Raw genomic sequence first — 14,304 nt, 5'->3', positions numbered from 1 at the left:
TTAAACTTTGGATTTTCCGCGAACTGTTCTGTTATAGTATATTTATTTGTAACTGTGGGTATTACAGTGAACTCGTACTGGACACTGTACGCGGTTTTGTGTGGAAGGCACATGTGTGATTTCGTCGACACGCTTACTAAACACTATTTCATATACAACTTTGAACGCGATGTCATTACACTTCCTCGCCGTCTACAGACACACACGATGTCGGCCATAGCTCCTGGTCGGATATGTATCCACGGATCGGATGATCCTACTTCTATAACATTAGAAACGACCATGCAGATATTGGCGGGAAAGTCGGTGCATGAGGAAGACGTCATCGAACGCGTGCTAGGGACCGGCAGCGCACGAGGCACTGTTGTAGGGTTTTTTGTTTGTCAGCAGTTCCCTGTCAGTCTGTATGACTGTGTGTCTAGGTCCATGTTCCAATTTTCTATTCATGACTAGATCCACACTCATCCAGACTAGGCAGGATTATCCACCACGGAACTCCCAACTCGGACCTTCCCTGTGACGTCATAGCGGACCTATCGGCACCTATATGTGCTTCTTATCCCTGCTTTATTAGCTAATAGTTTTAATTGTAGCATTTCTAACGCTTCTCACACTAACCATAAACTTTTGTGTATCATACCAGTACTGATGGTAGCTGTTTATTTGTTTAATTGTCGGTTTCTTTTTCAAATCTTCACATTTTGTCTCGCAAATTGTTTCACCTTTTCCTATCCACATTCACCACTTTCAAAATGACACCTTGTCGGTCTCGATCTTGAGATTTGATATCGGGTTTTTGATCCTGTATATATATGACCCCGTGTTTAGAGTATGGACATTTTACATGATAGACGGGGCACAGGTATGCCAATCTCCGATTTAAACAAACACTCTTATCGGGGACGAAGCCAAACAAATATGGCACGGCGAAACATCCTGTGACCCTCTGCCTTCTTTCAATGAAACCTCTCTCCCTCTTTCTTTCTCTTTCTTTCTCTCTCTCTCTCTCTCTCTCTCTCTCTCTCTCTCGTTCTTCTCTTTTTCTCCTATCTCTCCTCTATCTCATCTCTCCCTTTCTCTCTCTCATTTTCTCCCCTCCTCTCTCAACTAACATTTGAGCACTTGTACCTACTTGCAATATAGCATTATAATGAAATGTATGTACATACTATTAACATTTTAATCCTTAATGTATCATTTTAACAAACTAACGATAAATTCAGTTATAATAAAGTTCTACTTTCGATGAATTAAATTACACAAGTTAACATCACTAGTATTAACTACGTATTAAGTTTACAGCCTAACATATTATGCACTTCTAGTACTGTAAGAGTTTGTTGTAAAGTTAAAGATAAGTTTTATACCAAATATAATATAAAAATATATATTCTAACGCTAAGTAAGTAGACAATTATAACAAGAAATAAAGACGATTTTTTTTTATATGAACATTTCCCCCCCAATTAGACTTAACTATTCAACATCGTATAAAAATGGTCACTTTCATTGGCGCACGACCCCAAATTTATAGTCATGGAATGCCACCTAAACTTGAATATTTTAATAGCAAAATTCCCCAAAGCTGTAGCCCTACTCTTATCGAGCGAGAATAAATTCAATAGGTTCTGCCCTACACCGTTAGACTGAGCATAGCCAAGCGGCTGACCGGTGATTTCACTTCTCAATTCAAGTGGTCTGGTTGGTTGAATGTGGAATAAGCGACAGATCGGTTGTTTGTCTGGTGTTTCTATTTATGTCAATATAAAATAATAATACTAAAATATTTTCAATTCGAAAGATGCTGTTTAGGATCCAATTGAAATTGCAAGATAGCATACAAAATTTTATAAAATATTAAGATATGCAGACATCATATTTTTGACATTTTTCAGTTACACTAAATTCTTATTTTGTACTATTGGCACTGAACTTTTAAGTCCGATCGGGGAATCGAACTCGGGTCGTCTAGGTTAAAGGCAAGTGTGTTGGCACTGAAACATGGCCGCCATTTTCTGTGAAAATTTAGGGAAACATGTCGGCATATTTAGGAGACATTTTACACCACACTATTTAAAAGGGAACGGTGATTAAAAGGCCGGGCATAGACGGGGAAAAAAGATATTTGCTTGTACAGATATGTGGTTTGATTTAATGCAAGTTGTAATTTATCAATGTAGCCTTGTTTTAATTTGCACATATACCAATGAGATCATTTGCCCTAATCCATTGTCTCGATTAAGCAGAGATATGACTTACTACAAGCTGAATATAATACCGGAATATATGGCGGGAAAATGGAAAATAATAATCGTAATTTGGTTTATTATCTGAAGAAACGCTCTCAACGGTATTAATGATAGTCTAGACGGTTTATATAACAAATCTCCGTCTTATTGAAGTATTAAAAGAATTTTTGATTCAAGCGGGAATTGATTTAGTGTAAACTATATCTTAGAGAAAATCGCTAGAATTGTGTACGGGTGGTTGGGTATATGATTGTGAGAAAAGGACTTTTTAAAGTGAAATCCACTCCATAGAAAATGCCTGTTCATGCAAGCGTGAACTTTTATCATCGCAATCTATACAACTTGTCAAAATGGGACAAAAAGTAAAAGAAAATTGTTCTAGAATTTTATAAACCACACCATCGGAATTTGGGGCTCACTGAGGGGTAATTCTACCCGTTTATGCATTTTGATTGACTTAAAATAAATTTCGTCCAATAAATAGTTGATAATTCAAATTTATTATGAAATTAAGTGTTTGGATTTTAATGCCAACACGTGTATATTTAAACATTAGCAAAGCGAAAAATATAATTTAATATCTAATTCCAAGCGAGATTTACCCGTAAAGGCCCCATGTCTTTTAAAGCAGATTTAAACTAGACGGCTACACTTCGACACGGTCAGAGATTTTGAAAGGATTTCTGAAGAAACTTTATCCCACTGCAGGGAAAATATACGGTGTATTTGGAGACTCGATTACAAGAGGTTATTTGGAGGACCGCCGCGGGGTACCTAGCCTAAATCGGGTGGATATGTGGAGGGATATTGTATCCGAAAACATTATTTTGTAATCTTATATAAAATAAGAGCATCCATGTTACAATGATAAAGTTAGTTTTATTTGGTTTAGTATAAATGGATGCATGCCTATTTTATAACTAGGTAACCTTAATGTACCCCATTTATATCCGAAGCAAGTAAAGTCGTTAGGACAACAATGAGTCTTTTCTATTTGGAGAGGAACTGGATTTCAATGGACTTAATTCTAAAGGACTGACGGCAGTTTACATGGCGTGTACACTGTTAATGCGTACTGTACGTACGGCAGTCGATAGAATATTTTCTAAGGTGGTACATTTATATGACGATTTGTCAGGGATACTACAAAAATACTGAAATGCTATTTAAAGCTTACTACTTCAGTTCAAACTCTAGAGAACACAATAATGAAACTAACGAAATGCCCAAACACGCAATCTCCCCTAAAGCTGTTTACCAAAGAGATTCACTTACAAAAGGCCAATTAGTCCCGTGTGGTTTACGCTTTAGTTACCCTAGTCTATTGTCTCCCTTTGTTTGGTTGTGACGTAAGCACCTTACACAGTGGCACGTGAAACCAAAGGCGATAATTGTTGACGTTCTACAGAACAAATACGCTAAGATGGAATCGCCCTGTGGCATTCCCAGACAAAAGGACATTTGACGGTGTGAAGTTGTTGGATTAGCACCACACAATCATTTGTATTCAAGAACAAATTTCGCTTGTCAGCATTTTTCTAAGAATCATGTCTTCAATAAATGCCCCAAGCTTTCTGTGACGATTTTAAATAAAGAACCTAAACATCCTGTAAAGGGAAAACGGACAATGTTACTAAGATGCTTATTTACCCATGTTTAAATATTTTACTTACCTGCAAACGAAAATACACTTTATACGGATTTCTTCTATCGAGAATTTTTTAAAACCCAATCTTCTTTTGAAAGTGAACCTTATATTTCACACCACAAGATGAAATACAATTACTATTTTTCTTTAATTGCTTTACGTTATACAAAGCAAAACGGTTGAATTGTAATTCTCGTAAAACCTTTTCATAAAAACAAAACAAAAACAAAAACCACGGAACATTTCTGATCGGTCGGGGTTACTAAACGCTGACTTGTAGACCAAGATAAGATACACATGATGAGGTTATTGTGTAAATAAGAATTAAATGGACTAATTGTTCACCATTCAGTGGTAAGGATTAAATGGCATGCGAAATATTTTGGCAGCTCTTCAATATCGGAGGCATGATTATTATATAACGTGTCGTCACCACGGACATGCCGGATTTCATTTGTCGCATTACGTGTAACCGATCTCTAACAAGTGTTGTCGTTCTTTAGAGAGTGACCAGGGATCCTTAAAACAGCTACCGAAAATCGCGTGATCTTTGTTTCTATTTGTTAAATTTTTATTCAATATGCAGACGTGTTTTATATCTTGTTTTGCTAAATATATGTCAATCATTTATTTCTTTTTACATAATATGGAATTGGAAAAATAATTTTTAGATGCCATAACAATTTAGTCGTTGGTGGTATTTAAGACTTTAAGATAACCAAATCTCTAAAGTAATTAAAATGCATGTTCAAAGACTGATTTATTCAGATGTATCGGTAATACACAGGGATTTGACACCGATTCCCACCCCACGATCCATTGAGTTATGATACATAGGTTATATCTACCGCCGGGTGGAAATGTGTAACAAGTCCCTGTGAATAAAATAACATTTTGATCATTTTTTTTGTAAATATATCCGGCTGTCTGTGTTAGTCGCGGCCATTATCTGAACGTCCTGTGTAACAGCTTTTATAAAGATGCTATATTGTAGATAAAGTGTAATCATGTTCGATTTAGAATCAAGAAAAGCTGTTTTATATCTTAATTAACTGTTAAATACATTACGTAATTATCACACTCTAAAAGTTTGAGATTCTCTTTTTATCTTGGAAATTTGAAGCGAAAAAAGAATGAATTTTATCCTGGTAAAATTCTACCGCACTCCGCCTCAATATCATATATAACTCTCGATGGGCGTAGACGCGCCCATTTTAAGGTGCTGCTATTTAATTGTTTTTAATTTTTGGCATTAGTTAAATATTTTTATAGCATGACTGCCAATTTTTAGCATTTTTGCGAGAAGCAGTGTCACGGCGTCTTTTATAAAATGACATTTTGAACATATCTGTCGAGTTCAAATAGTCAAGCCAATATTGTGTATTCCGCGGGTGTAAATGAAACTAACAAACAAACAACAAAAACGGATACACATGTTTATCACCAAAAGTTTAGTTTATTTAAAGTTGTCATGGGCCGCCTGGTCTGAAGTTGCACTCGGTTACGCCTCAGTGCCTTTAATTAGACAGATTTAGAAACGTAGAACTTGGTCACGCCTCAGTAACTTTTCTATACAGGTACATTGTTAATATGTCTGGAATTGTAAATGTAGAAATCCTCGCAGGTAAACAACACCCATATACTTGTTTTAGGACAGGGAAGTTATCACGTAAAGCCAACACCGGGTTGCAAAAACACGAGCTAATATACTTTGGGCTTATTTCAGAAGAGTGAAATAAATTTTTATGAGCTTTTCCCTGAAGTAGACGTAGATGGGCTAATTATTGGACATGGGCTTAGTGTACGGTGGATACGGTATTCGTGTTCTACCTGGGGCGAAAAGGAAAAGGTGCATGGATTTTGAAGGGGGGGAGGGGGGGTCTACCCGGAGTGAGTAAGTGGAAATAGAGAGTGAACGATGAGGGGCGGGGGGAGGGCGGGTCCACCCGGGGTAAGAAAAGGTGGATAAAGAATGATTTGTAAGAGGAGAGGGAGTTTGAAGGGGCGATGAGGAAGTGGAGGAAATATGGCTAACAGAAGACAAACAAACGTGAAATAGTTCGGTTTGGACGATGGCACAAGAACAGAAGATATAATTATAAAGCAGATGTACTGCGTACTTAAAATTGCAGAGAAACTGACTTTATAAGCGAATTGATGAGTGAATTTGTTGAGAAAAAGTAAACTATTGACATTTTGAGAACGCGAGTAAAACATTTTATGGACTGCGAGTCTTGGCTGGATATTCACAGATATTGGATATGGAATTATAACATAACGGTTCGCTTGTATATCTATACAATGATATGTGTCATGAAATGTCTAATCAATACAATTGAAGTGGTGAGTTGTACAGGTAATAAGCAGACCCCCCTCCCTCCTTCCTCACTTTGCGAAAATTGGTTAAAATCTCAATTTCCACAGTATCCATTTCTAGATGTTGCCACTACAAATGTGACACATTGTTGAATTAATCACAAAAATAAATAAATAAAAAGAAAGCAAGCAAATTGAACATTAATCCAAATCGTACTTTTTCGACAGTTTTTATAAAGTGTTGAAGCTGTCGTCTTTTACGATTTTATTAAGGAATCATTTTGAATCAAACAAAAAATCTTGAAGTTTAGTAATGAACATGTCTATAATACACCACATGTATGTCAGCTGATGTGAAGCGAAAATCAATTCATTTGTACTCTTGACAGTTAAAGTTTAGACAGCCCGTCCTCATGACACCGGGTATTGATATTTAAGTATAGCCGGTGCACTTTGACCTACAATCTACACTGCATCCCTATATAACAAAATTGAATCGCTATTAAGTAAGCAAAGCACGAGTCCATTCGGTTTTATAGGGTAAATAACGATGGGAATCTAGTGTAGGCAAATACTTGTTATCGCGTTATCAAGTAGATTGTTGTCAATTTCCTTATCACGTGACCCATATGTAAACCATTGAGCGCATACAGGTATAAGCAGTTAACCTGTCTCGAAAATCAATACCCGGTCTCCTTTAGATGACAAGACAATGCCTGATTCAATTGTTTCCCCTTTGTCGTGTCCCGTTTAGAGAGTTAGTCATCACGGTGAACAGTTACCTCCCCTTGTTAAGTCCGGGTACCACTCGGAAGTCCTCGGATGTGTCCCAGACCACAAATGTCAGCGTATGTAAATGCTTTATTGCTATGCTCACATCAGAAACATTCCGTAATGATACCACAGCCTGCAATTGCGTTAAGTGTTTCAATAAAACACATTACGGTTTTTTTTCTGCGCACATTTTTCGAACAAGAAACAATTTTGGACATTGTGATAGAAGGTTAGGGATTAAACGCCTTGTGGTAATGAAAATGCATCTATTGATATGATTCGCACACTTGTAAATATCTTATTTGTTTAATCGTTTATATACTTAATTTTTCACGACAAGATCGACATATCGCCATAAATATCGCCTATGTCAACATTATCACCCTTCCGCTCCTCCACCCCCCATAACGTTGGATCATGTACATTAACTATGGCTCCCAAGATCTTTCGTATAGTTTGGTTTTAGCGGTCACAAAGACATCAAACCTTCTCTTAGCTCCACATAGGTTTTTCTATAGTTTCTATAGTTCCTACAGTACGCCCGAAGTAGTGTGTTGTGTTCGCCGTCACCGTTTGCTTTCTTTTATATCTCTACATTTATTTTAGGTGAGGAAAAACGGCACAATTTTCTGTTTATGTACTGTACAATACGCGTTAAAAATACATGCATCTTGCCTCGTCAACGTGATAAATTGTGATCTGATACCGATAGAAACTATGAAATTAGAAAAATACACAAATACCATAACGTAACAAAATAATAATACGACAAAACAATGTATATTGTTAATGACTGGTAAGCGGGGAACAATAGGCTAGATATGCTGAATGTGGGGATTATGGTAAAAGTTAAACATGTCCAAGATGTGAAAAATAGGCATAGAAGATATGAAATGGATCTTTGGAATCATTGTCGAAATCCACTACAAGATAGTTCGACAATAGAAATAACCGACACGGTGGAGTAGACTCGTGGTCAGGTAATGGAAAGGACAAAATAGTCAATGGACGAGCCATCATAGGCGATGAAAACAACAAATATGACAACAGAAAAATCAAGGTAGACGATAGAAACAACAGAAAAGTTAAGGTAGACGATGAAAAGAAGACAACCCAAGGTAGGCGATAAAAACAACAGAAAAGACAAGGTAGACAATAGAAACAACAGAAAAGACGAGGTAGACGATAAAAGCTACAAACATGACTACAGAGAAGTCAAGGTAGGCGATGAAAACAACAGACAAGCCAAAGTTGGCGATGAAACAACGGACAACCAAAGGTTGGCGATGAAACAACGGACAACCAAAGGTTGGCGATGCAAGTCAATGTAAGCCATGGAAACAACGGATAAGTCAAGGTAAGCGATGAAAGCAACAGAGAAGTCAAGGTAAGCGATGAAAACAACAGACAAGATAAGGAAGGCGATGAAAATAACAGACAAGTCAAGGTAAGCGATGACAGCAACATACAAGATAAGGAAGGCGATGAAAACAACAGCTAAGTCAAGTAGGCGATGAAAACAACAGACAATTCAATGGAGGCGATGGAAACAACAGACAAGGTAGGCGATGAAAATAAAAGTAAAGCCAAACAAGGTGATGAAAACAACGGAATAGCTAAACAACAGCAAAGTTAAGTTAGGCGATGAAAACAACAGACAAGTCAAGGTAGGCGATGAAAACAACAGACAAGTCAAGGTAGGAATGGACCGGACATGTAAGGACAATCGACAAAGCAGTCAAGACCGGGGAAATTGAAATCTAGACAGCAAGCTAACAATTAAAACAATGAAAAATAATTGATTGAAAATATTAGCAATGCAATTCAGTGGACGATATAAAGAAAGTATAAGAAAGACAAACGACAAGACAAACAATACAATGTAAGCGCGTGGTTTGTACACATTCTACCTGTAACATTAAGCACACGCTTCCTTCAGATGGGCTGAGAAATGCGTAGGCCGAGAGTACAGTCTAAGTCGTCGGTAAAACGAGAAGTGCATATATTGCTTATAAACTATTGGGAATGTTTGCAGTTAACAAAATACAAAGGGCTATTTCTATTGCCCCAAGGCAAGGCGACACTTCGATTCAGGGTGTCCATTGTGCATTTATTTGACAAAGACTATAGAATAAATTCACGTTGTATGTTAAATATCCTGTGTTGGTTTAGTTAAGGAATGCAGGAACATCGCTGGGTAGGTTTAATTCTACTCTGTATGTTTACGTTATGCGTTACTGTAAAACTCATAAAAACGTGTCTCTTTTCAGAGTTTTTATTTTTGAATTTTATTTCACAATCATAAGACGATATTATCTTGAAACATAATTTTTATTATTATATTCCTTCTCCAAAGTCATGACAGGGCTATAAACTGACGAAAATACAGTAACGATTGTTTTTATTGTTTTATAAGCTACATGACGTAGCGGGTATATAGAGGCTTATTGTACAGAGTTATTGTAAGTAACGATTGGCACATTCCGGATGTCTAAATACCGTGTCCGCTTCATCATTTAATCATGCACCAGCAGTGTTAATTCATTGGCAACTAAAAGCGATATTATTAAACGAATATGCAGTACTCTGTTTTCATTTTCGTTTTTATTCACACAAAAGTTTCAGGTCGAAAGCTAGAATTTATTATGAAGATCCAAACGTATTAGCTTAGGTGTAGGTAGCATAAACAAACACTGTTATAAGTCTGAACTATTAAGTTGTGGTATGAGTTTTTTCCCCTGTGTCCCACCAACAAGTTCACATGTACCTCGCAGTGACTCGGCCCCCGTGTCCCAATAACAAACTCACATATACCTCACAGTGACTCAGCCCCCGTGTCCCACTAAACAAGTTCACATATACCTCACAGTGACTCAGCCCCCGTGTCCCACTAAACAAGTTCACATGTACCTCGCAGTGGCTCAGCCCCCCCCCCCCCCCCCCCAAACACCATAACCTCACAGTGCTCCCCCCGTGTCCAAAACAAAACTCACATAACCTCACAGTGACTCGCCCCCGTGTCCATAACAAAATCACATATACTCACAGTGACGCCCCCGTGTCCACAAAAAATCACATATACCTCACAGTGACTCGGCCCCCTGTCCCACTAAACAATCACATATACCTCACAGTGACTCGCCCCCGTGCCCCTAAACATCCATTACCTCCAGTGCCAGCCCCCCCCCCCCCCCCCCCCCGTGTCCCAATAACAAACTCACATATACCTCGCAGTGACTCAGCCCCTGTGTCCCAATAACAATCTCACATGTACCTCGCAGTGACTCAGCCCCTGTGTCCCACTAACAAGTTCACATGTACCTCGCAGTGGCTCAGCCCCCCCCCCCGTGTCCCACTTACAAAACTCACATATACCTCACAGTGACCCGGCCCCCGTGTCCCACTAAACAAACTCACATATACCTCACAGTGACTCGGCCCCCGTGTCCCAATAACAAACTCACATATACCTCACAGTGACTCGGCCCCCGTGTCCCACTTACAAACTCACATATACCTCACAGTGACTCGGCCCCCGTGTCCCACTAAACAATCTCACATGTACCTCGCAGTGACTCGGCCCCCGTGTCCCACTAAACAATCTCACATATACCTCACAGTGACTCGGCCCCCGTGTCCCACTAAACAAACTCACATATACCTCACAGTGACTCAGCCCCCGTGTCCCACTAAACAATCTCACATATACCTCACAGTGACTTGGCCCCGTGTCCCACTAAACAATCTCACATATACCTCACAGTGACTCCGTTTGACGCCGGGTACGGTACTATATATTACCGGGTATCTCCTTCCTTGGTTTCTTTAGAGGTGACCTCGGTTAACATCTCTTACAAATTTTCACGCACGTCTGAGTTTCAATGACATCCACAGACAGAGTCCCTATCGAATGTCAAACGACGTTCAACGGATGCTATTCAAATTAGCCGAGCTCAGTCATTCCCGCATCCTGTCATATTAAGATTATTTTTCCTGGAATATGATAGCGTTTTCTTAAGTGTCGGTAATTCTATAAAAGTTAGCATGTTAATGTTGCATCAGAAATAGCCCTTTCTTCTTATAATGAGTTAGTTTTTCTACTGTCGTTTACATACTGAATCAATGTACTGGTTATGTATCAGATTAAACAGTTGGATATGTTACACATTTGTGGTTTTTAACCATCGAGGTCGCGATAATAACTCTGAAGGAAATATAAACGTAATTTCGATATTTGGCAAGGTGTAAGTGACACCTTGATCTAAACCCGTGGGGTAGCGGGTATAGAATGCGCCTGCTGTGTCTTACTGCACGTCGTAAGGGGCGACTAATTTAGAAACATTGAAGAGATCAAATTATATTTCCTGCCCTCTGAAATACTTGGAGTCTTAACTCTTTCCTTTCTTTCTTTCCTCACTGTTCTGTCTTTCTGTCCTTCGTTTTCCCCTATAGGTGTGACCTTGACACCCGTCCTCATATGACCTTTGTCGTTGCGGGGACGTTTAAACACCTGAGAACAAAACAAATACTTTGGTCAATCGGGAACCATCGGTATTTTCCGTAAAAGAGCACTTTGGTCAATCGGGAACCATCGGTACTTTCCGTAAAAGAGAAAACATTCGTTCTACTCCCGATGTAATTTTTCTCGTTTACGGAAAGTGTTGATGATTCCCGAATGACCCCGTGATATAATTATATTCAATGCCATTGTTCTTTTTTTTCTAATCAGTAAAAACTTGAATAGATGGGCGTGGCTCTGGAATTAGAGTATTTATTATTCCTGCTTATGAAATATATTTCAACTTCACTTAACCACGTGATTATAAACATTTCATCACGTGATAACCCTATCCTACAGCGTCCCTTTACAACATACGAACTAATCGTATACTACAGGTTTAAATTTTAAACAGTTTTATATTAATGCCTCTTCTTATTTAGATTTGATATTGTTTTTTAAAGGAAGACGAGGCATTCTCAACATCTCAAAGTCACCTTCAGGACGGAAGTTCGCCTGACCTTTGACACCTGCCATTATGGCGAATGAAACGTGGCTGCTCTCGGTAATATTTTGAAAATCGACTCATTTCAAGGTAACGTTTGAACACAAAAGCGTGGGAATCGGGAGTTAAAACTGACCTCCCATTCAGCTTTTCTTACGGTTGAAAAAGCACGCTTTTAATTACTCCAGTGCATTGGTTCATTGCAGAAGACGGATACACACAAGGGGGCGCTTTAAAAGTCAAAATTGTCTATCATTGTTGTAGTTCTATCATAAGAGTAAAATTAACACCCAATTGTAGTGAGGGACACTGATACAACATCATAGCAATCATTGGGTTGTCCATGGGCCTCTACGTGTTGTGTCAATAGTTTTGTCGTTATTTTATGAGTAAACATGGATTTTTCGTCATTAAGGGTGGTCTTAGCTACGTAACTGCTCTTTCCCATGGAGTGTGCTTGTAAATGATACGATTTCGGAATTAGTTTTCGTTTCTTTTCCTTCTAAACATTCCTAAAATTGTAAAAGTCTTGCTCCTGTCGATAAATGTTGAGATCCCGACTCGTTTTAAAACATGATTAGTATGCTTCTGGGCGTCTTTGCGGTTCTTGCTTGCAAACAGGCAAGGCGCTTCTAAATTTGACAATAGCAGGAAGGAGATGGATTTCATCCCTGCCATGAAAATGTCATGAGAATTTTACGAAGAAATTACTTTCAACTTTATATAGTTTAGCAGAGAATCAAACTGCCACTTTTTAAAAGAAAAGTATAAATTAATTAATTTTGCAGTTATAAAAATATGTTGTTTTGGATTGTGAGATTTCGATGGATTTTCCACACTACGACAACATATAGAGCTGTTTGTCAACTTATTTTCCGGAAAGTGATACGCTAGTGCCCAAAATGTCAGAAACAAAGTCGCCGCACCGACTTTCACAGCAGGCCTATAGCATGTACATTGTGTATTTTCCTCAACAAATATAATGCGGTATAGGGCTCATATTTTTTTCCGTATTAAGATTGTAATATGATCATCATCAAAAGCGAAGAAATTTATTTTAATACCCAGCAATCCAATGAATCGTCGCACGCATCACCGATTTCGAAATTGTCCCCTTTCATATACCGAACTGTATTTAGATATGCAGGTCAACTTCCTGTTACGGTGAAATAAAACGCACCCACTCTCGTGAGCCTTTCTCGTGGAGCATTCGAATGGAACTGTGGAACGTACCTATTTCCCCTGGGTCATGAACTTAGCCACCCGGCCGCTGCCACGTCAGATTCAGTCTTGTGGAACGTTGTCCATTTCCCATAGAATGTTCTACACATATACGTATTTTGAATCACGTGAAATGGGAAAACATTCATACGACGCAATAATTCACATTCTGCGTATTTTCACGTCGTCTGCTTGGTAACAATATTTATGTTCCTTTTCTAAAGATGTTCTTTAATATACTTAGTAGATAAGGAAGGGATGGAGAGAGGGCCTGGGCGTCTCGATTGATTCAAAGTATTTCAGATTACAAAAGGGCGTCAATGAAATGCGAGTAATTTCTATATAACACCATATTTTCTCTTCGTCATGACAGTTCTCAACAACTTAGAATTGTAAATTAAAAAAAAAAAAATATGAAGCGACGTAAGTTGTGGATTTCCACATTTTCTTTTTTCATTTTGACCTCAAGCCAACAGTTATATGATACAAGTTTATTTATTCTATCACCAAATTCATATTTAAAAGGCGCTTCAATCGTGTGTTTTGTAAAATTCTATTTAAAACTTTTCAATTCAGTTCTCTTTTGATGCTTGTATATATTTATAAAACTTTTTATAATTAAGTGAATTTTTAAAATACCTGTGTGTGTATTATTCAAAACAGGCTTTTTATCTGTGACCAGGTAGGTATACTGGTAATTACACAGGTGTGACAGGTAGGGCGGGTATAACGTGATTTACGCAGACTACATACACGTATAACCAAACTCTGGCTTTACACAGGAAAGTCAGTCACATATGGCTGCACAATAAAATCAGTCCTTTTATCGCTACGCACTTCTATACTTGCTGGCTTCACCAAGTCATCACGCGAGCTTCTCCAACTCGAAAAATCTGAATTTATTGTTTTATTTTTCACCATCTTGAAATCCTAAAGCACGTATTGTGTTTTAATATTAATATTTTTGTTTATATCACAGTGTTAATTTTGACTTTTAGCTTGCTATATTTTGGTAATCAACTGCCTAATACGCATTTCGGGATTTTGTGAGCTAAATAGTTTTTTAAACGAATGCACCCAGCCTGTGAGTTGT

Source organism: Pecten maximus, chromosome 18 (assembly GCF_902652985.1).
Source record: "Pecten maximus chromosome 18, xPecMax1.1, whole genome shotgun sequence".
In the NCBI taxonomy this organism is placed as follows: domain Eukaryota; kingdom Metazoa; phylum Mollusca; class Bivalvia; order Pectinida; family Pectinidae; genus Pecten; species Pecten maximus.
This window is presented reverse-complemented; position numbering follows the sequence as displayed.